This window comes from Mirounga leonina, unplaced genomic scaffold, assembly GCF_011800145.1.
Source record: "Mirounga leonina isolate KUSES-001 unplaced genomic scaffold, KU_Mleo_1.0 Mir_174, whole genome shotgun sequence".
Classification (NCBI taxonomy): domain Eukaryota; kingdom Metazoa; phylum Chordata; class Mammalia; order Carnivora; family Phocidae; genus Mirounga; species Mirounga leonina.
Window position 1 is genome coordinate 55,653,697 of NW_023270451.1, and position 21,200 is coordinate 55,674,896.

Below are 21,200 nucleotides of genomic sequence, written 5' to 3' on the forward strand. Positions count from 1 at the left end.
AAAAAAATGTAATTGTTGTTTAACTGAAAGTTTTGGGGAAAACAGACCTAAATGTCTGAATAATTATATTTTTATAACAAATAACTAAAAATTTAAGCAGTTCACTCCGAGAAGCATTGAACCAAAATTTCTTACACGTGTCACTCGCGTACGTTGCTGTCCTTCATCCCGGCCTCAGTTAGTTTCATTTGGGGAGGGTTATTTCGCGCAAGATGCGCTGGCAGAGACCATCTCAAACGAATTTATCTTTCTCCTAGACCGTAATAGGGCAGTGGCTTGGAATTTGTTGATTAGCGGTTTCATCATAAAACAACAACAACAACAAAAAAACCCTTGAAATCAAATAAATTTTCGTGAGAGAACTTCGAGGTCCAGTTGGTGAAACTCCTCAATTACCTAGCAGCCCCGTTTAACTTTCCCCTGGAACCTTTCTAAATGATTTTGCAGCCCCACGTGCTGCAAAGGAGACTCGAGCTGTGGCTGAGACCCTGCGCGGCGACTACGTGGACAGAATTTGGCTTCCCCCCTTTCTCTGTTAGGCAGTGTTTCGTTGCAAGGCTGCCACGATCCAGTGGGCTGACCAGTGACTTGTGCAAAAGAAAACTATTCGTTCGCTGTTTGCCCTTTCAGCGTTTTCCTCGGCTGCGGAAACCCGGTTTTCCTATTATTACACTTCAACTTTTTTTGGAGTCTGTTAGCACAGAGCGCTAAACCCCGGCCGGCTCCAGCAGCAACGAGGCGAACAAAGCCCGCAGTGTTCGGGGCCATGCTGGGGAGGGGTGGTGGGCGAGTTAAAGGAATTGCAAATAAATATATTTTATGACCACCCATCAACAAACTACGTGCCACCGTGGCAGCCCCTGGTAGCCGGGCTGTGTCTGCACTGTGGCCAGGGGCGGGGGTTGGGAGAGAGGCGACGCGAGAGGGGCCGCGAGCGGCGAGCCCCGGGCCTGAACTCTCACCTCTCGAACCCGGGCCCAGCCCATTGGCTGCGGGCTAGGGGTCCGCCGGGGGCAGCGGCTCCTCGCAGGACCTGCTTTCTCAACTCGCTGGGCGTCTTCCCCACGGGAAGGGTTGGTGGCCCGGGGAACGGCAGCAGGCGAGGAGATAATGGGGCGAAGCTAAGCGGGGGCACCAGGGGGCTGCGGGCTCAGCCCCGCTTAGAAAGACCCCTGACAAGGGTACGCGGCCCATTTAGAAAGATGTGCTCCTCCGACTGAGATATCCTTTTGCACCTCTTGGCTCCTTGCTATTTGTACTCACGGGAGAGAAACGTCAGAGACTGCGAATTTCACCAAAACGTGTCTTTGTGTACAGAAAAGTGAAAGGCTAACTAAGCCCGCTCCGGTCCAAGTCTTGAGAGCGTAACCCTCTTTCTCCTCGTTGGGAACTTGAACTTCTCTTCCAAGTGGCCCAGACTCCTCTATAATAAACCTTTCTCGTTCACTTCCTTGAGACCCCTGGCGAGAGAGGAAAGTAAATGGGGTCGGTGTTTACGGGGGGGGGGGGGGGGGGGGGGGGGGGGGGGCGGGGAGAATAAGGGGGAAAAGTGGGACTCTGTAGCCCTTTTGACTGTTCTGTTACCTTTTTTCGCAAACCTTGTGCAAAGGCACATCCTCGGCTCTCCAAGGATTTCGACACCGTTTGCTCTTTTCTTTTTCAAAATAGTTTCAGGTTAATTCGGAGAATCCGCCTTTTATTTAGGCTTGTCAGTGAAGCATAAACGCAAATTACTTAACATGAAATTTCCCCCACTCTTTCAGAAGGGCGAGGTAGGGCCATTTGGGTCTGGCGTTTCCTAATTTTAAAGACAGCTCTCTCCTCTTCCCGCTCCCATCTTGAAAAAATCTGGGTTATTTGTCCACTATTCAACCTGCTTTTCGAAAAAGACACGGTTCATAAGCAGAGCACTTAAGGACTACCTGGAGTTTAAAAGCTCACAGAAAGCACCACAATTCAAAGCTCAACTCTCCCTCGTTCCTCGTCCTCCTGGCAGGGGCCGTCTTCCCACCACCAGCCCCATGGCTTATTGACTTAATTGGTTTCACTAGAAAAGCTGACGGTGTGTTTACAGATGTGGGTGCCAGGGCCGCTTCCTCCCCGGGAGACCTGCGGGTTCTGAAGGGAAGAGTTGGTGCCAAGTGTGTGCGTGAGCTCGCGTCTGCCCTTTAGAGAAAGGGCGCGCTGCTCTTTGAGGAAAAGAAAGACTCAAAGGCAGAAGTTAGTGCTGCTCGCCCGTCTCCCGGGTCACCACCGCCCTCCCCCCGCCCCTTCTGCCCCCAGAGATGTTAAAGTTGGCCGGGAAGAAGTCGGGGGCAAGGCTCTGTTGGCAACGGCCTCTTGGTTGCAGCTATTTGGAAGGAAGTTTCCGCGCCCTTCCGAACGCCACGCTCCGCGACTGATTGTCAGCTGAGCGGCGGGCTCAGGCGCAGGTCGCCGTGAAGGCGGCGGGCGGAGGGTCGCGCAGCCCGCGGGCCGCCGAGCGGCTGGCCGGAGACTGCCGGGAGGAACCGCCTGCCGGGAACGGGCGTGGGGAAGGGACTCCCGAGGAATCCCCCCGCTTGGGTCCCCGCCTCCCATCCAGGCCCGTCTGGTCCTCCCTCGGCCTTTCCCTCGTCATCTCCTTGGTCCCGCGTGGGCCCGCTGGCTGTGTCACGCTCCACCGACAGGAGCTGGGACCCGGGTGCCGGAGGCTGGGCCCGCGCATCCCCCCGCGCTGGCGCCTTGGCTTTGAAGTGCGCGCGGAGCGGACTCTGGCAGTTTCTTCTTTCCTTTCATTCCGGGTACTTTTGCATCCCTCAGTCACCGATAGGGCCCGTCTCGAAAGCCTCAAACCCTAAACGTCCCAGCTCGGCGGGCCCCTTCCTTCCAAGCTCCGCCCCGGCCGGCCCGCAGCCCAGCCCCGCGACGATGACCCGGGCTGAGCGACCACGAGGAAGCCCAAGAACTCCTGGGCCCAACCAAGTGAGACAGGAGCCACGACAACAATGAAGAGTGAGAAAGACACTCGGGCTCCCTCCAGCCCAGGCCGCAGAGGCGCGCACCGTGAAAAGAAAGGCCAATCAGCGTTTTAACGCACGCTTGGGTCTCCCTTTCTGACTACCATGCACTTTTCACTCCCTGCCACCGAGGGCTTTGGATCCCTTCGAGGCTTTCTGCACTTCACGTGGAATCCCCTGTTTCATTTGCCAGCAGCTCCGTCTGCTGAGAGGACGTACTTTGGGGACTGCCAAGAAGCAGCAGACACAACTCGGCTTTGCCAATACAGCATACGGTTTTGTTCTCTCCTCCCTCCCCACCCCCTTCCTCGACGCGCCGTCTGGGACGAGCGGGAGGAGGCGGAGCTGGAGGTGGGGAGAATGGTGGGGGTGGGGGAAGATCTGGCGCAGAACAAACAAGTTCTCCAGCGAGTTGTTTACATAGCAGGTGGACCTGACGTCAGCCAGGAGGCTCCACTGCAAATCCGAACAATATTCTGCTCCGCGTTTCCCCCTCCCTTAAAGAAGTTGGGGCACCGGGGGAGATAGGTGGATGGGGGCGACAGGCGTTCTAACCGGCTGGTCCCAAACCACTTTTGGGAACAACAATAACAACGCAAAGTGAAACAAAACAAACAAGTGGCCCAGCAGTACTTTAGAATCCTCCGAGGCGTCCCTTCCCCCACCCCGCCCCTCGGAGGAGAGGCGGCTCCGCGCGCAGTGTGTGTACAGTTTGCATTGCCAACAACACGCGCGCGCGGCCGGGTGCGCGCGCCCGCCAGCGCACACTCACACACATAGACACACATACAGACACACACACAGATCCGGGTGGGGGGAGAGGCAGCGCGAGACAGCGCGAGCCTCCGAGAAAGCGCGAGACACGCCGGCGCGTGCAGCTCCGCGGCGGCCGCTGCGCCCCGGCTCGAGCCCCGCGCCACCCGCAGCCCGCCCGCGAGCGCCCGTCCCGGTTATTTATGCGGCGGCCGCGTCCGCTGGCTGCGGCTTCCTCCGCCCCCCCGCCCCAGGGCGCGCCCCCCACTCGCGGCAGCAGCTGCCGGGACTCGCTCGTGGGTGTGTTGTTTGGGGGCTTCTGCCTCGGCGCCGCGGGTGCCACCTCCCGGGACGCTGCCCAGGCGTCCCAGGTCGCGGTAAGTTTCTTCGTCCTCACTCTGGCGCGCTGCACCTCCGCACCCCACCCCGTCCCAGCCACCTCCACGCCGGCCCGGGCTGCGACTTTACTCTGCTGCGCGCTCCTCCGGCGGCGGCGGCGGCGGCGGCGGCGGCAAAGTTTCGCCCCAGCCGCAGCGCTCGGTGCGGCGGGGCGGGTGTGACATGTGTCAAATTTCGGCTCAGCGTCGGGGTCGCCTTCCGGACCCAACATCACCACTTGTTGTTCTTTTTCATTTTGCGTTGTGATGGGGGAAGGGAGAATCGACAGAGGGGAGATTGCAGTTGGCTCACGTATGATTTTTAGTTTTGAATATGCAAAATATTGCCTCGTCCAGAGGGACCGCGGCTGGAGGAGAATGTGTGTCGAAACACCAGATGTGTGTTTGTTTACTCTTTTATTTTTATTGTTTGTTGTCTCTTCCTTTTCCTCCCTTCCCCCCTTACCCCTGGGAGGAGAAACAACAGTAAAAACATCTGGCGGTTGGAAGCACACACTTTATTGATCCAACTGCTGACCTTTATTTACTCAGTTGGGCAAGTGCATGCAGCTCGTCCGTCTCTAAGTTGGGCGCTTCAGCGTTCATTTAAGAAGTACTTCCCTGGGAACTAGAGGCGGAGAGGGGACACTCCTGTTTCTCGAGTGAAGAAACTCCTGGCCCCTAGTGCTGCTTCGGATAATGGTGCATCTTGACTGCTGCCCCCGATCACGCTCTTTCCCCTGTCCCCAGTTAGCAGGACCCGCTTCACGCGGGAACTCACCTAGTCTTACTTTTACTGTGCTTTAGAAAGGTCTCCTCACTCTGTGGGTGGGTTTAGGGTGAACTCGCACCTCCCGGTTCTTTAGGGAGGGAATGTGGGAGGGGCGCGGGCACCTTGCGGAGAAAGGGAGGGCTTCTCGGTTGTCTTTTAACCTGTAAGTCCGTGGAGGCCCCGGGCGAGCGGAGGGCAGTCGGGAGCGCGGGGTTGGCTGTGACCCCAGCAGAGCTCCGGTCCCGACGGCCCTTCGCGCTCGCCGCGGCTCACATGCGGCGGCTGCACGGCGGGACCCACTGGGTGGCCGCGCGCGCCGCCAGCGCGTCGCCCGCGTGTCTCCCGAGCGCCTCTCCCCGCCCCGCAGGCCAGGACGCGCCCAGACACCCCGACCTCTGCGCGAGCGTCGTCGTGGACCCTCGCTTGCTGAGGGCGTTTGGGCCTGTCTAGAGCAGGGAGGAAAAGTTGCCCTACTATCCTCAGCCTCTGAGACCTCGTAGGTAAGTCTCTCAGGGCACCGGGCGCGTGGGGTGACACCGATTGGGAGGAACGGGAGGGGAAGGACACGTGCGAGTCTGGGGCTTTTGAGAGCGCAACCGGTGCGAGTTTTGCATAGGGACGACTCCAGAGAGGCCAAACTGGACACTTGCTCAGGGGGCTCCTCAGACTCCGGAATCCCCAAGGATCTAGACCCATCTGTGTATTTGTTTATTCAGCTTTTTAACCAACAGATTTAAACCACTTAATGGACAGCTGCTATCTGTAATGCTTCAGCCCCACCCCCCCCCCCATTTTCTCTCACCACATGTTGAAATCCAGTCAGTTTCTTGATCTTGAGGATTATTCCTTGAGTACTGTTTGCTCCCAGGTGGGCAGGCGTTCCCGACGTGGCCTGGGTGAGTGCTGAGAACGGCCCCGGAGGGAGAAAGGGTGTGAAAGACCTGTGGGAGTGTGTAAGATGTGTACATATATAGTCATCATGGATTCAGAAGTGCTTAAAGAGCTACCTCCCCAACGTGCCCAGAGTCTACTTGGAAGAATAATTAAGTAGGAGCAGGTAAGCCGAGGGGAGAAAGCGACGCCCTGGTGTCAAGTAGCTGAAGTGGACGTTTTCCAACTGGAAGTGTTTGGAGAGGTTAACTTTTAGAAAACAAAAGTTTGCCTGGAAGGCACATCTTTGCACGCTCTTCTAACTCAAATAATTTGGCTAGGCAGCAGTGGAGACAGGAGGGGTGTGTTTAATAGCAAGTCCATGTTAGAGGTCAACACTGAAGCAAGGATGAGCTTTCAGATATTTTCCTCTTCAATCTTGCATTGCGGCGTACCTCGGGAAATGTTTTAAAGTTGTCAAGGGGCCTGTTTATCTTTTCTGTCACTATGAGTTCTGGATAAGTATATTCTCAGTGTAGTGGAATTTTAAAATGTAGTGTTTGTTTAGTAGTGTTAAACAATTAATTTACAAATTTGATTTATTTGTGTATGCCATTAATAAAGCAGGTATAAAGTTATATACACGATGATCATTAGGGTCATAAAATTTCATTTTGGTTTTGAAGATTTTTAAAAGTCGTTTTTTCTTTCCTTCTTTCCTTCCTCCCTCCCTTCCTCCCTCCATTCATCTATCCCTCCCTTCCTTCCTTCCTTCCTTCAATTTTTATTGCCTAACTATACCCGTGTTCAATGGTTGTTCAATTCAGTACTGCTTAAGAACCCCACTATTTCATTGTTACCCAAAACTAAGTGAAATAAATGTTTAATTGTGATTAAGTTACTAGCTTTTAAAGAGGAGACTGGAAACCTGATGATACATCCCTGTAGGTAAGGGAGAGAGGACGCTCACATTTAAAAAGATCAGCATAAAGTTCACTATTGGAACACTTTTTACCATTCAATTTAAACAGTACAATACATGCTTTCTTTTTATACATAGATTATTAGTATGTTACTATTGCACTACAATGGGTACTAGAATAATCGAAGGAAATTATGTACAAATAACAATTATGAACTATTTTTAACTGTTTATCAAAATTTCTCAACTTATATTTTGGGATTCAGAGTGATGGAAATTTTAGACTTGAATATTGTTTTCATAGAATGCATACTCTGGGTGGAAGGAGACCTTTGATTGCATTAAGACATGAATAGATTTATTAATGGTTGTGTCTAAATAAACTGTCATCAAAGTTTTATTTCTTTGCACTGATGATAGTACAGTGGTTTTGCTTTTACAAATAAAATAAATCCTTGTAATATTATAAAAACCTAAATAGGGGGAAATTGTTGTATGTGGCACACCATAAAAATAGGAAAAAAGGTGAACTTTAAATTTACAGATAACCTGTAATGAGAAGTTCTATTCCTTTTGTACAAGCGAGAATTTAAAAACATAGACCAACTCTCTTTGCATAGCTATTGGAATTATACTTTATGAAAAGTATATTTAAATATGTGAAAATAACTTCATGGTTTGACTGAGACTCATAGGGCATATAACAGTGTAATGAACTTAGCCAGACAAATTTACCAGACATTTTTATTTCAAGAGAAAATGTGAGGGATACAGAACTCAATTACATAAAGGGCATATTATTTGTAATATTTTTAAGGATTTATAGCTGGCTCTGCCTCATCACCCTTGTCTATTTCTGTGTTGATAGTCTCATGTTAGATCAGCTATTAGTTATAATATTGATAGAAAACTGAATGGTGGAAGTGGTCACATATTTTCTGCCTCTCTAAATTAAGTCAGAAAGAAGCCATTGACTTGTAAGAAGACAATGTCACTAAGAAGTTCTCTTGACATGATTGTTGTTAGACAAAATTGCAAATCACCGTTGAATTCAGAAATAATAACAATTTCATTACAATTACTGAAACTAATTCTTGACCCACTCAAACTATTTTTTTTCTTTAACTTTGTGATAGATGATAGTACTCTTAGTGATAAATGAATGGATCCCAAATGTTCTAACCAGTGCCCAGATTCATACTGCCCTTTGAATAAAATAAATCCTGTTTCTTAAATCAGGCCCAGTGAGAGCTTAAGATTTACATAGATTTTCAAAGTAACTTTAATTATGTACCCCCTGATTCATAGAGTTCTAACAAACTTGATCAGAACCAACCCAGAACGACTGTTGCATATTTTAAGGGTCTGAAAAAGTAATCCAGGTGCTTGCAACTTCCCTTAAACATATTCCTGTGTTTATGATTCATAGAGAATCTAATGCCTAAATCAAATGTTATATGCCATAGTTTACTTTAGTTCTATTCCTTCTTTAGATGATGTAAATACCTTCTTAGATCCAACTTTGATATCTCTTCATATACTTGGCTTCCAGTCATATCACTTCTATAGTCTTTATCAAGTAAAATACTCTAGGTTCTTAGAGTTTTTTCTTTTTTTTTCTTCATGAGGCTTAAGTCTTTTTCATTACATTTTTATGGAGTTCTTCTAGAACTTTAGCTTCTTCATTTGTTTTTCAGAACCTGCAAGTGGACCCCATTAATATTTCTTTCAGCAGCCTAACTAAGCATAGTTTGGGGGGATTGTCTAAAAATACTATTACTTTTTTTTCCCTTAAGCTCAGCATTGCTTATGTGAAAATTCATTACTATTGAATTACATAAATTCTCACATAGTAGAATATTATTTCCTGTGGAATATTCTTTCCCTGTGGGTATTCTTACCTATTAAAATAAATGGGTACTTATTTCCATTTGCTGACTTACTTTTGCCTTGTCATTGCCTCTGATGTACTTTTGTATATAGTCTTTTGCTCTGCTCAGTGTATTTATCCATACCCCACCCCCAATTTTCCAGACAAAACAAACAAAAAAGAGAGTACTTTTGGTGAAATGTGAGGAACTGTTGTGACTAATTAAAAGGTTAACGTTAGAACATTGAGATGCTGGAGAGGTCCTTAAAGAAGATTTAGATGCATTATGTTCCAACACTATTAATATTAAGATGAAAAAGTAAACCTATATGTATGTGGTGACTTATTTTCAGTATGTATTAAAACTCTTTTCTCTATATAGATGCTTCAGTAATTTGCTGTTTTCTCGAATGTGGTATTACTAAGTATTATTCTAATTCTTAGGAGCATAATTTCAATTTTATAATTGGAGTGACTGGGAATTTGTGTTTACCTATACAGTTTGCCAAGCAGCCAAATTAAGAGTATCAGGGCTCAAAAAGGAGGTAGACTGTTATCTCACCCATTTCATTTTCAAAGCTACATTATATTTTAATGTTTTACAGCTTTGGATCCTAATACTTTTTCAATTTGTAATTATGAACTTTGTTTACTCTTTCTTGTATTTCTTCACCTGTCCAACTTGCTTTCTATGAACAACTGAAATTCTGTGTTACTTCAATTTATATAATTTTATCTAAAATTTTATTTAAAACACATTTTCTCCATAAATTATTTATGCAGGCCAGGTTCAACCTTATAAATTCCTTGATATTTGAAATATGTATTCTTGGACCTATACTCTACCAATTTAATTCAATTTCCCATTCAGTTGTATCCTTCCCTCTTCCTACAATCTACCAGGGATCTCTAGGACATACCTTCTTCCCATTATATTGACAAATATGTCTTCATTCCTGTCTCTGTGGCAAATTATTTTTATTAGCAAAAGCAAATAAAATTTAAATGTTGTAAAAGCACATTGCTGTGAAGCAAATGAATCCCCAGGGATTTAAAAGCTCTCAGCATTTTTAGTTTATTAATGTTCCTAATTTCTCTTGATTTCTATCTTGGAAGGCTTAAAATATACTTTGTGGAAGACAATGTTGACTTAAAATTTATTTAAGTTTTTAGTGTTTCTTTTTAAAGATCTTTTAACATAAGCCTAAAAGATTTATACCATGAGAATGTTATACTTTTTTAAAGGAAGTTAAGGAAATTAACTTTGAATTCCTCAAATAAGGCATGCTACTAGAAATAGTGTAAAGTTTCTGTGGTATTCATTTCTTCTCAACTTTTATAATGACATTTTCTGTGAGAGTTTTTTTGTATTATTTTAGTTTTGTATCATCTTGGTACAGATACACAACTACAGCCATCATTTTGCAACTTTTTCTCAATTTAAAAAAATAACAAACTTTCTTAAAGTGTATTTTAGGGGGTAAGAAAAAAATCAGTGGTAGACATATTTCAGAGAAAGCATTTATAAAATTTCTCACTGGCAGATAGCGAGGAGAAACTTATAGTACACTAATCCAAATAGCTTAACATCTTAGCATATGTAGACTGTCATAAAATCATCTCATTTAAAAAAAAGATCCCCAACATCCTTAAGAACTATTCCTCACCATTACTTCACCCAAAGTTATGTTCCAGGATTTGGGTGATCTATATCTGTATGCCTCTAGCTAACTCTTTACTTTCTTTTTTGTCTTCGATTTTTTTTTTCCCCTTTCTCGGTCTGCCTTTAGTTTAGCTAAGTGCCCCCTCAAAAAAAAAAAAAAAAAATCTTGTTTTATACATCTAGTTGGTACCAGCGCCGCTACCCATCTGATCAGATAGACATCATCATCTCCTCCCTGAATTGTTAAATAGCAGGAGCTATTTATCTCCCTCTTCTCTCTCTAGGCACCACAGTTTGTTCCCCACACAGCATAGCGATCTTTTAAAAATATGTGATTATGTCACTCTTCTCTATAAACCTTCCAGCAGCTTCTTATGTCCCTGAGAATAAAAGACAAAGACCTTATATAAGTCCATGTTATTTGACCCCTGCTACCTATCTGACATTCTTTCCTAGCATTTTCCTCTTGTTCGGTCAACTCTCGCCACACTGGCTTCCTTGGTATTTATCAAAACAGGAGAAGCTGATTCCCGCCTCAGAATTTTTCTCTGTGTTCTCTGTCTGAAATGCTCTACAATCGGATATCTTCACAAATTTCATGCCTCTGCTCAAACATATCCTTATTGGAGAAGACTGTCCTGTATCAGATAACAAATCCTCATAGATCGTGCTTTGCCACCTTTCCGTACATTACTTTTCCCCACAGCACCATCGTCAGCTGACATTTTAGAAAGTTGTTTATTTATCGTATGTCCTCCCAATGAGAATATACTTTCCATGGAGCCAGGGATTTTGTTCTCTTCAGTGTTCTAACCCAATGCCTAGAACAGTGCCTTGCATCAGGTAACAGCTCTAAAACTAAATGAAAGAATGAATGAGTTGTTGGAGGTCCAAGAAATTACTACTGTCTATATCATTGCCTCACTTTCTGTGTGACTGAAATTACTTTTCACCTTACTTTCTCATCTTGCACTTATTTTATACCATATCACATTTGGGAAAACTGTTCACTACTGTATTGACCAAGATGTGGTTCTGCTCTCTGGTGGACCTACTTCAAGTTCAGTGTTTTGTATCTTTTTTATTCCGATCTGAGAAACAATATTACACTTAACTTTTGAAAGGTGTGAATGGATGCTTATGTTTCTGGACAAGAACAAATGCTCAGTAGTTGAGTGCTACAATATAATAATGCTTATTAGTACAGTCAAAATGACATTTAATCATATTATTTCATAATTATATCTTAATATGAGTAGCATAGATAGGGTCCATAGATATTTCTAAAGGCTACATTATGGATACAACATTGGCATACAAAGTATTTCTGTGGGGAAGATGGGAGGAAAGGGGTTAAGCCAAGTCTCTTCTGAAAACCTTTAGATTTAGATGGCTTTCCTTCTTTGTGTTGGCACACACACCATAAATTTACAACTTCTCTTTTGTCTCATTCTTCCAGTATCTATCCTTAAATAGAGCAGATGGAGGATTTATGATTTGATGGAAGGTCCATCTCTCCAAATTTAAAATCTCACTCGAACTTGCTTAAATTGCTTTTGGATACCCATAACTGAGGTATGGGTAAGGGATACAACTTTCCATAAAACATCATACAAATACATATATTATTTTCTTTTTAAGTTTTTATTTAATTTACATTTCGTTAACCTACAGTGTAATATTAGTTTCAGGTGTACAATCTAGTGATTCAACACTTCCATATATCACCTGGTGCTCATGACAAGTGCACTCTTTAATCCCCATTGATTATTTTCTTATAAACCTAATGCTCTATAGATCTCCCTCTCACATATTATGTCCATATTTGAAATATGCACTAACCTGCTCAGCAATTTTATTTTAAATATCTTGAAAATAGGGAAAGGAGTCTCTAATCTTTTCTACTGATAATGAAGGAGGAGGGCTCTCTTCTTTGCCTCCCTTGTTCTCATTTTTCTTTTTCCCTTCTCCCTTCTCCAGACTGAATTATGAAATCTCTCAAAATTATTCTGATACTTTATTATACCATCAGTGAATGTGTAGCCCTTGGAAAACTGTGAAATAAGGCAAAGTGGGCTTTTATTACATAATTACCCCACTTTTTCCTTTTTAAAAAATTACTAACTTACATCTTTTGCTACTCTTCTCTGGCTCCTTAGACACCCAGTGCCCTCATGTTGCATCTGGCTATTCCAGTGTATTCTCCTTCCCTTTCTGAATTGGAAATTTTGTATTAAAGCACTTCTTTAGTAATAATAATGCATATTAGAATGTGAATGAAGATGGATTCTTCTGGAAAGTATACTTATTATCGCAGCTAGTAAAATAGTCAGTTGGTTTACTATGCAGTGTTCTGTGTTAAGTGCTACGAGACTTGCATTCTGGTACTTGGTCTGTCTGTAACTATTGTGTGATGTTGGGTAGGTTATTTCCTCCAACATTAAAAAGAGCCTGGATTAGTTTTTAGATTATTTCCAATTAAATTCTTTTTTGAAATACATAGAACCAAATTTGAAGCTGTGAACATGTTCTTCCTTTACAGCCATAAACACACATAAATGAAGGAATGGAAGAAAAAGATAAAAACAATTAAAACTAACAACAGTTACCACAAATAACTTTGCTTATGCAGCTCAGGAGGACTCAGTTAAAATTCAAAAGTATTATTCTTCTATTATCTTAGCCCACTGGATATTTTCACACCACTCCTCCCCTTCTCTGTCAGGAATGGAGCCTCCCCTCGTTTAACCAGAACACTGAAACAAGCAGAGAAGGTAGAGTGGACACGGGGTTCATCATGTTTGGGTTAAGAAGAATAAATAACCACCTGGCATTCTGTCCCCTGAAGTGTGTGTCATTAACTTTCCAAAATATTAATTTCTTCACAATTTTGCTTTGGTCCTGTGCTCATTCATATATTTAGCTCGAGGCGTCACCAATCCAGAAATAAAGTGTGGAGTTGGATAAGCTGTTTGATAAACTTTGTCTTTTAAAATTAGAGCTCCCCTTTTTGATGGACTTCACACACACAGACATACATTTTTAGAACCCACATAAAATGTCGGGCTGCCACATGGTCCAGCCTATGCATTGTGCTGCTTTAAAGGAAACACAACTCCCAGCTGCAGGAATACTACATACCTTTGGTGCAGTTTGGCTTAAAGGGAGTGACACGGTTTTATACAGTGTGCCACATAGGAAGTTTTGCCCCAAATCTCTTGAGGCATCTTTCTTCTTCTCCTGGGTACTGCTAAAAAGTTTTTAGAGCCTCATCTAGATCAGTCCTTCACTGCTCTGCTGCCCCATCCACCCGTTGTGCAACACATACAGTCGTACCAAGTGTATACACCCCATGAAGTGTGCCCTCCCGTCATGCAAAGTGTGGTCTCTTTCTTTATTCCGGCTGCTTTTCTTGTGGCAATCAAGGTTTGTCTTGATGCAGACAAACAAGGAGAACAGCAACAAAGATTCCTTCTCAGAAGGTAAGGGATTATAAATCCTGGGAGTTTCTAGCAGTGATGTAAGCTTGCAAACATGCACATTTCAATGTGTTTTACCTTGTCCTACGTTATAGAGAATGTATATTCCTGTAACTAAAAATAGAATTCACTGGACAGCCTGACTTTGTGTTGTCCCAAATAAAATAATTTTAAATCTATAATTTTGATCAATTTGTAATATTTACTTCTGGAAAAGCATGCTTTTAAGTTATTTTATCCTTCTAATTCTTTGCTCTTTTGTAGTTTTCATAAATGTCCAGCTATCTCTTACCCTACATGTCTGTTGCTCATACTATTCCACAAACAGGAGAAAGGCAACGTGATCTGTTATGTCTAATTGGTACTTGATTTTACAGATTTGTTCTATATCCTTTTAATTGTATCCTGAAAATATATCATTTCCACTGGGCTGTGACAATGCCAGATTCTAAAATATGACTAAGTACATGCTTACTCATATTGCTATATTAAAGGAACATTGTCATAAGTTTTGTTTTCATCTTGAGAGACAACTTGTTTTTCTGACTATATAAGATCAAGGTTTAAGTGCAAATGTACAATGAAAGAGAATATATGGTAACAACCTATGAATACATAACTAAGAAAAATATTTAATGTTTATTTTCTTATTCCTAGATTATGTTTCTTATGAGAGGATATTTAAGAAAAGGAATGTGAATGAATAATTTTATTTTTACATGTTAACTATTCTTGAGACAGTAAAAATATATTTAGTTATTTTTAAAAAATGTATCTGGCTATACATTTGACCTTTCATTTTAAAATAATATGTTGGGGCACCTGCGTAGCTCAGTCGGTTGAGCGTCTAACTCTTGATTTGGGCTCAGGTCATGATCTCAGGGTCCTGAGATTGAGCCCAGCAACAGGCTTCGTGCTCTGTGGGAAGTCTGCTTGGGATTCTCTCCCTCTCCCTCTGCTCCCCCCCAGTGTTCATGTGCTCTCTCTATCTCTCAAATAAATCTTTAAAAAATAATAATATATTGGCTATTATATTGTAGAAATGATTCTGGTAATTTTCTTTTATGTGTCTATTTGATGACACAAACCATATTTTAATTACTCATCATTATAAAGTTGTTTTAAGCTCTTTAATTTCATTCCTTTTTTTATTAAAGATAATTTATATATGGTAAAATTCACCCTTTTAGTGTAAAGTTCTGTAAATTTTGACAAACATAGATACTTATGTAATCACCACCATAGTTAAGATATAGAACAGTCCCATCATGCTACAAAATTTTTCCGTGTGGTTTTTAGTCAACCCTTCCTTTTATCCTCCAGGCCCTGATAACTGCTGATCTATTTTCTGTCCGTATAGTTTTGTCCTTTCAAGTCTTTTTTTGGGCAAGTTTTTACACTGTATAAATTTATGGGGCCTAGTGTGTTACTTTGATACATTTGTATATTACATGATTGGCGTTGTAGTGATATTTATCATATTACATAATTGTAGTACCATATTGTTATCTATATTCATTATACACTAGATTTCTATGGCTTATTTACAAGCAAGTTACAAGTTGGCACCCTTAAATAAAGTCGGTCTTAATCTCTAACCCCTGTCCCCTGGTAACCACCACTTTACTTGCTGTTTTTTATAAGTGTGACTGGTTTAGATTCCACATAGTAATATCAGACAGTAATTGGCTTTGTCTGACTTATCTCACTTAGCATAATGTGCTCAAGGTCCATCCACGCTGTCACAAATGGCAGGATATGGGGCACCTGGGTGGCTCAGTCGGTTAGGTGTCTGCTTTTGGCTCAGGTCATGATCCCAGGGTGCTGGGATCGAGCCCCGCATCGGGCTCCCTGCTCAGCGGGGAGCCTGCTTCTCCCTCTCCCTCTGCTAGCTACTCCCCCTGCTTGTGCTTGTTCTCTCTCTCTGTCAAATAAATAAATAAAATCTTAAAAAAAAAAGTGGCAGGATATCCTCCCTTCTTATGGCTGAATAATATTCCATTGTATACATATACCACATTCAAGTCTGTCCTATAAATAGAATCATACAACATGTAGCCTTCGGAGTCAGGCTTCTTTCACTTAGCATAATGCATTTGAGATTCATTTGTGTTGTTGTGCTGTATTTTTTTTTTCCTCCACAGTAATGTATTTGCTTGTTCCCGTCGTAGTTTTCTTAGGAGTTTAGAATTCTCTCATTTTCCATTCAAATATATTTTTATATAGCCTCAAATTTTATTTTGCCTTATGAATTGGCATGGCTTATAAACAAGAGACTTTACTGGTTCATCATTTCTAAAAATCAGTTTTGGGGTCTTTACCATAGTTCTCGTCCCTCGCTCCTGCTCCCACCCCTGGTCTCTCTTGCTTTCATACTTGCTTTCCTTGTTCCCACAGATGTTTGCTGTTCATGTCTTTTCACTCCTTGTCATCTGTTTGTTTGGAGTATATAAGACCCATCTGGTAGCCAGTTCTTAAAGAAGAAAGAAGCTCATCATCAGTTGTTTAATAATGCTTTTCATTTATTCATTCACTTATTTGTTTATTCCTCAATCACTGGTCATCCACCAATTTCTGTAAGTGGCAAAAGAAGTAAGAAGAATCAAAGAACCCTAGAAGTGAAAAGAGGCTTTGAGATCATGAAATTAATTTTCCATCCTCCCTTCCAAGCCAGATGAGAGATGGGGCTCAGGTTTCTTAACCAGGAGCCTTTGTCAAATTGTCAAATTGCTGTAGTGTATGGAAAGGGAATAATCAAAGAGGTAAATCGAAGGGTCAGGTGGGCTGCCAAGAGCAAATTGTCAGTCCGAAGGGGCTAGCTGGGCTGAAATGGAACAGAAACCAAGGAGTGAAAGATAGCAGTGAAAACAGACAAGAAGCCTGGAGAAACTTCTGGTGGGTTGGCTTTTTTAACAGACAAGAATTGAGCAGTCAAAAGACATCTGGATGTGAAGGAGGTGATCCCCATGGCCATAATTCTGGCTAGTGGCTTTCAAAAACTTCCATGAATGAAAAATTTTTATCTTAACATCCAACATTTGAAAAAATTTAATTCTTCGGAAGTTCTTCCTTACACTGAGTTAGAATCAGCCATTATTTCTAGCTCTACCCTTTGAATTTACACGGAGTATTTCCCATCGATAGCTTTGTCGATGTCTGAAAACTTTCATTTCCAATAAATCTTATCTTTCTCAAGCTAAAGAAGTCTGGTTTTCCCCATTATACTTTATATACTATATGGACTTATTTCATTCTTCACAGTTTTGATAACTCTCCTCTGGGTATGCTTCTGTTTGCCAGAGTTTCCCTTTAAAATGTACCCAGAGCTAAATACCACACCAGGAGTGCAGCCTGATGACACAGAACACGTTGAAAATTTATCTCCATTTTTTTTCTCTGACCTAATAACAATTCATTTTTTAGTCATGTTACGTTGTTACTAGAATTGTAATTCACTTTATATAAGTTGCCATGAATAAACAATTTGAATAGTTTATTTTAAAAATAGGATTTGTGGGACGCCTGGGTGGCTGAGTCAGTTAAGCATCTGCCTTCGGCTCAGGTCATGATCCCAGAGTCCTGGGATCCAATCCTGCATCGGGCTCCCTGCTCAGCGGGAGCCTCCTTCTCCCTCTGCCTGCCACTGCCCTGCTTGTGCTCTCTCCCTTGCTCTCTCTTTCTGACAAATAAATAAAATCTTTAAAAAAATAGGATTTGTATGTCTTTTAAATTCTTCTTTTACAAAGTTTGGTTACTCAACATGTCAAGATCTAAACAAAATCCTGATTCTGTTCTCTGTGTTAGCGACTGTGTTGTCCATAATTCGATTAATACATTTCTGTAGCTCTATTCGATTATTTATAAAAATATTGAGCAGAATAGGGTTAAGAATGGAGCCTTTACTAAAGTTAGTGAACATGGTGGGTTCTTTCGCTTGTCATTAATCCTTTGGATGTGATTGTTTACCTACCTGTATACATTGTAAAGTAATCTTAATGGGTAGCATTCATTGAGCAGGTAGTTTAAATAGGCATTTTCTAAGCAATTTATGTGCATTGATTCATTTAATCTTCATAATACCTTTATAAGGAGGTACTGTTATTTCCCCCATTTTACAAATGGCAAGCTGAGTTGTGAAGGATCTGAAATTTCACCCTACTTGGAAGCTAAAAAGTAGCCAGCACTGCTTTGTGGATGCTTATGGAAGACCTAAGACTTTGGGGTCAGAGACAGAGGACTTTATTACCCCTGGTAAAGCAAATAGTGTGAGCTTCTTGATTCTTTTTGGTTCCTCGCACTGCCCCCCCCCCCGCCCCCCCAGTCCCACAGGAGTTCGGCAGAGTGGCTCAGATTCATGCTGCACACTCAGTTATATCACTGATGAGGAATGCCAAGTTTAGGAACGCAGATCTTTTATAACGGGCCATAGGTAAACTTTCCCTTTGTTCCATAGGGAGATACTGTTTCTGTCTTCAAAGGCTATTTGCTATACAAACATTTGTGGAAAGATAGTCTAGAACAAAAGCTGCCAGTGCCTTTGCTCACAACACATGTAGAGACACAAGAGACCCATGAAATTTGCCTCTTCTCCCAGATATTAAGAAATTTCCCCCAAGTAGGGGCGCCTGGGTGGCTCAGTTGTTAAGCGTCTGCCTTCTGCTTAGGTCATGATCCCAGGGTCCTGGGATCAAGCCCCGCATCGGGCTCCCTGCTCAGCGGGAAGCCTGCTTCTCCCTCTCCCACTCCCCCTGCTTGTGTTTCCTCTCTTGCTTTGTCTCTCTGTCAAATAAATAAATAAAATCTAAAAAAAAAAAAAGAAAAGAAAAAAAAGAAATTTCCCCAAAGTTACACAAATAATAAGTGGACATACCCCAGGTTGGCCATGAGAGACTTTTCTCTATACTTTTCTTGGTCCAGCTATTATATAGCTCCTGCATTTCTTTGATTCACTCATCTAGTAGCATGTCAGAAAAGGAAACAGGTTTGGCATGGCTTATTTTTAACAAATCCATGGCAGGTTTTTTTTTTTTTTTTTTTAAATTTAAGTGCTCACAAACCATCTGTTTAGTAACCTGTTCTAGAATTTTGTTGAAGAATAATGTCAAGATCACTGATCTTCATTTTCTAGAATCCTTTTACCTTAAAAAAATAAAATAGCACTTGCCCTTCTTACGTATTATGCCTGCTGTCCTGTTGTTTGTAACTCTTATGGGTTATCAGTATCGTTCTGTTATAACATTTACTTTTAATACCCTGAGATTGTCACCCATTGGTCATGCATACCTGAAGTTATTTGAAGTGTTTCATTTTTCTCTTACTAATTCCTGAGCTTTAATTTTCTTATTAATCATATTTGATTTTCCATTTTAGTTTCAACACTTTCCTTTTTGGTGGAGAATGTAAAAACCACCTAAGATTCATTTCAGTTATCTGATAATATACCATTGTCACCAAACAGTAGGCTCATGTCTTCTTTAATATTTTTTCCCATACCTAAGTAAGATCTTGAAGTGTTCTTAGATTTTTGTGGGGGGAGGAGGAGGTTGCTTCGACCCATTTTAAGTATTTATTAAAGCTTTGAGTCATGTTTCTGTACTATTCCTTGTCAGGTGATTTTAATTCTGAGGTCAAATACTCCTTGTATAACTCTGATTTTTTTAAGCTGTTTTCTAATTTTTTTTTTCTTTTTAGTGGCTTCTCAGGCTGGCCATAGGGCCATAACTTCACTTTCAGTAACTCATCATTTCATAGATATTTATCCCAAGCCATTTTTTATTTTAGAGTTTCATGCCAAGCCATCATATATTAGGGGAAGGCAAATTTTTTCTATAAAGGGCTAGATAGTAAATATAGGTTTCGTGGGCCATAGGTCTCTATCACAGCTATTCAACTCTGCCATATAATTTAGAAGCAGTTATGAATGATACCTAAATGAATGAATGTGGCTGTGTGACAGTAAAGTTTGTTTATGGACACTAAAGTTTGCATTTCATATAATTTTCATATTTCACAAAATTATTCTTCTTTTGATTTTTATTCAACTGTTTAAAACTATAAAAACCATTCTTACCTCATAGATCATCCAAAATCAGGGAGTGAGCCACTTTTAGCCCATGGATTATATTTTGCAATACACACACACACACACACACACGCATATAAATAAATATTCATATAAATGTAGACATAGTTTTTTTTTACTTATGTTACTAAAATCCATGCCACATTTATTCACTGGCCTGGAATTATGAGCTTAAAATTGACATGGACGTCTAAGAATTCTGTGACAAATTCTTTCATGAGAGTTCTTCCCTTTTCACTGCTATTCAGGCCAAGGTAGTAATTCTCCTCATGGCTTCTTAAGCTGTCAGAGAGAAGAAATTATTTGTACGCCAGTAATTTATTAGATGCTCAACTTTTGTCATTATGAGTATCACAGTATAAATCTGGAGACTAAAGTGCAATGATCAAGTGAGTCATGAGAGGTCTAGATAGTGAGCCAAGAATGTCTTTCACATGAGTTTTCCAGAGGTCAGGGCAAGACAAAGATGTCAGGAAGGTCCCCACACAGGTTGAAGAGTCATGAAGCATCACAACTTTAAGTATGAGACAAAGCTTTGGCACGACTCAAGAGCTTTTTATGTATGCTGGCAAGTGAGGGTATGGGTAGACCAGAGGCCCGGGGTACAGTTAGATGAGTGAAGTATCTGGCTGGAATGGGAAATTTGAAAACTGCTCTCCATCAGTCAGATGGCTATTTAACTAGATTTGCCCTTGTGCCTTTGTGTAAAGAGGATCTCCCTCTGTATTTACTTATGGTGACCCTGTAGCTAGGTTTTTCTGTTTATGTGTTCTGCTGTTTCTTTATATTTTTTAGGTTAACTAAAGCCAATCTTGCAGAGTCTGTCTTGGGGAATGTTCCTGTTCTTATTTTTGATATAAACTTTGTAGATTACATACTCTTAGCTGGAGGATACGGGAAGATGAATGAAAAGACTAAGAATGAGGAATAGTTCTTTTCCTTGATGTTCTTTCTTCCTTGCTGTGGGCTAATCCACAGTACTCAGCTAACTAGACTCTTTTTTTTTTTTTTTTCCTGTTCAGAATACACATCTCTTTTTTTGACAGGATAACATTTGTTACTTTATCGTGTGAAACAGTTGTATTTTGAACAACATCATTTCTGGTTTTTTTCCTTGGAATTTTAATCCTTTTTTGCTTCCACTATTCAATGTTTTGAATAAGCAATTTGTGATTTTTGATGCCCACCTAACTGATAATACCCATTCCTCCTAACCTTTCCCTGTGAACTCATTTGAATTTTCCTTGTTTTCTTTGACCTAAGAGTACTTATGTGAACTCTTTTCTTGTCATTTTAAGCTCAGAAAATGTATCTCTGTCATATAATATTGAATTTTCTTGTGAAATATTTTAGTTCAGAACTATATGAATTTTAAGTTTCTATTAAACATTTTTGGGTCATTGGCCTAGGTGG

The 21,200-nt window shown here is 41.8% G+C and overlaps 1 protein-coding gene across 1 annotated transcript in view; it reads left to right on the forward strand.

The window, feature by feature from the left end:
* Nucleotides 1–3,939: 3,939 nt before the first annotated feature.
* The window catches only part of FOXP2 (forkhead box P2), a 544,046-nt gene continuing 526,785 nt past the window's right edge, over nt 3,940–21,200 (forward strand). Inside the window, exon 1 of the mRNA XM_035020960.1 lies at nt 3,940–4,129. The gene's annotated coding sequence lies outside the window, so the exon portion shown is untranslated. The remainder of the gene's footprint in view (nt 4,130–21,200) is intronic.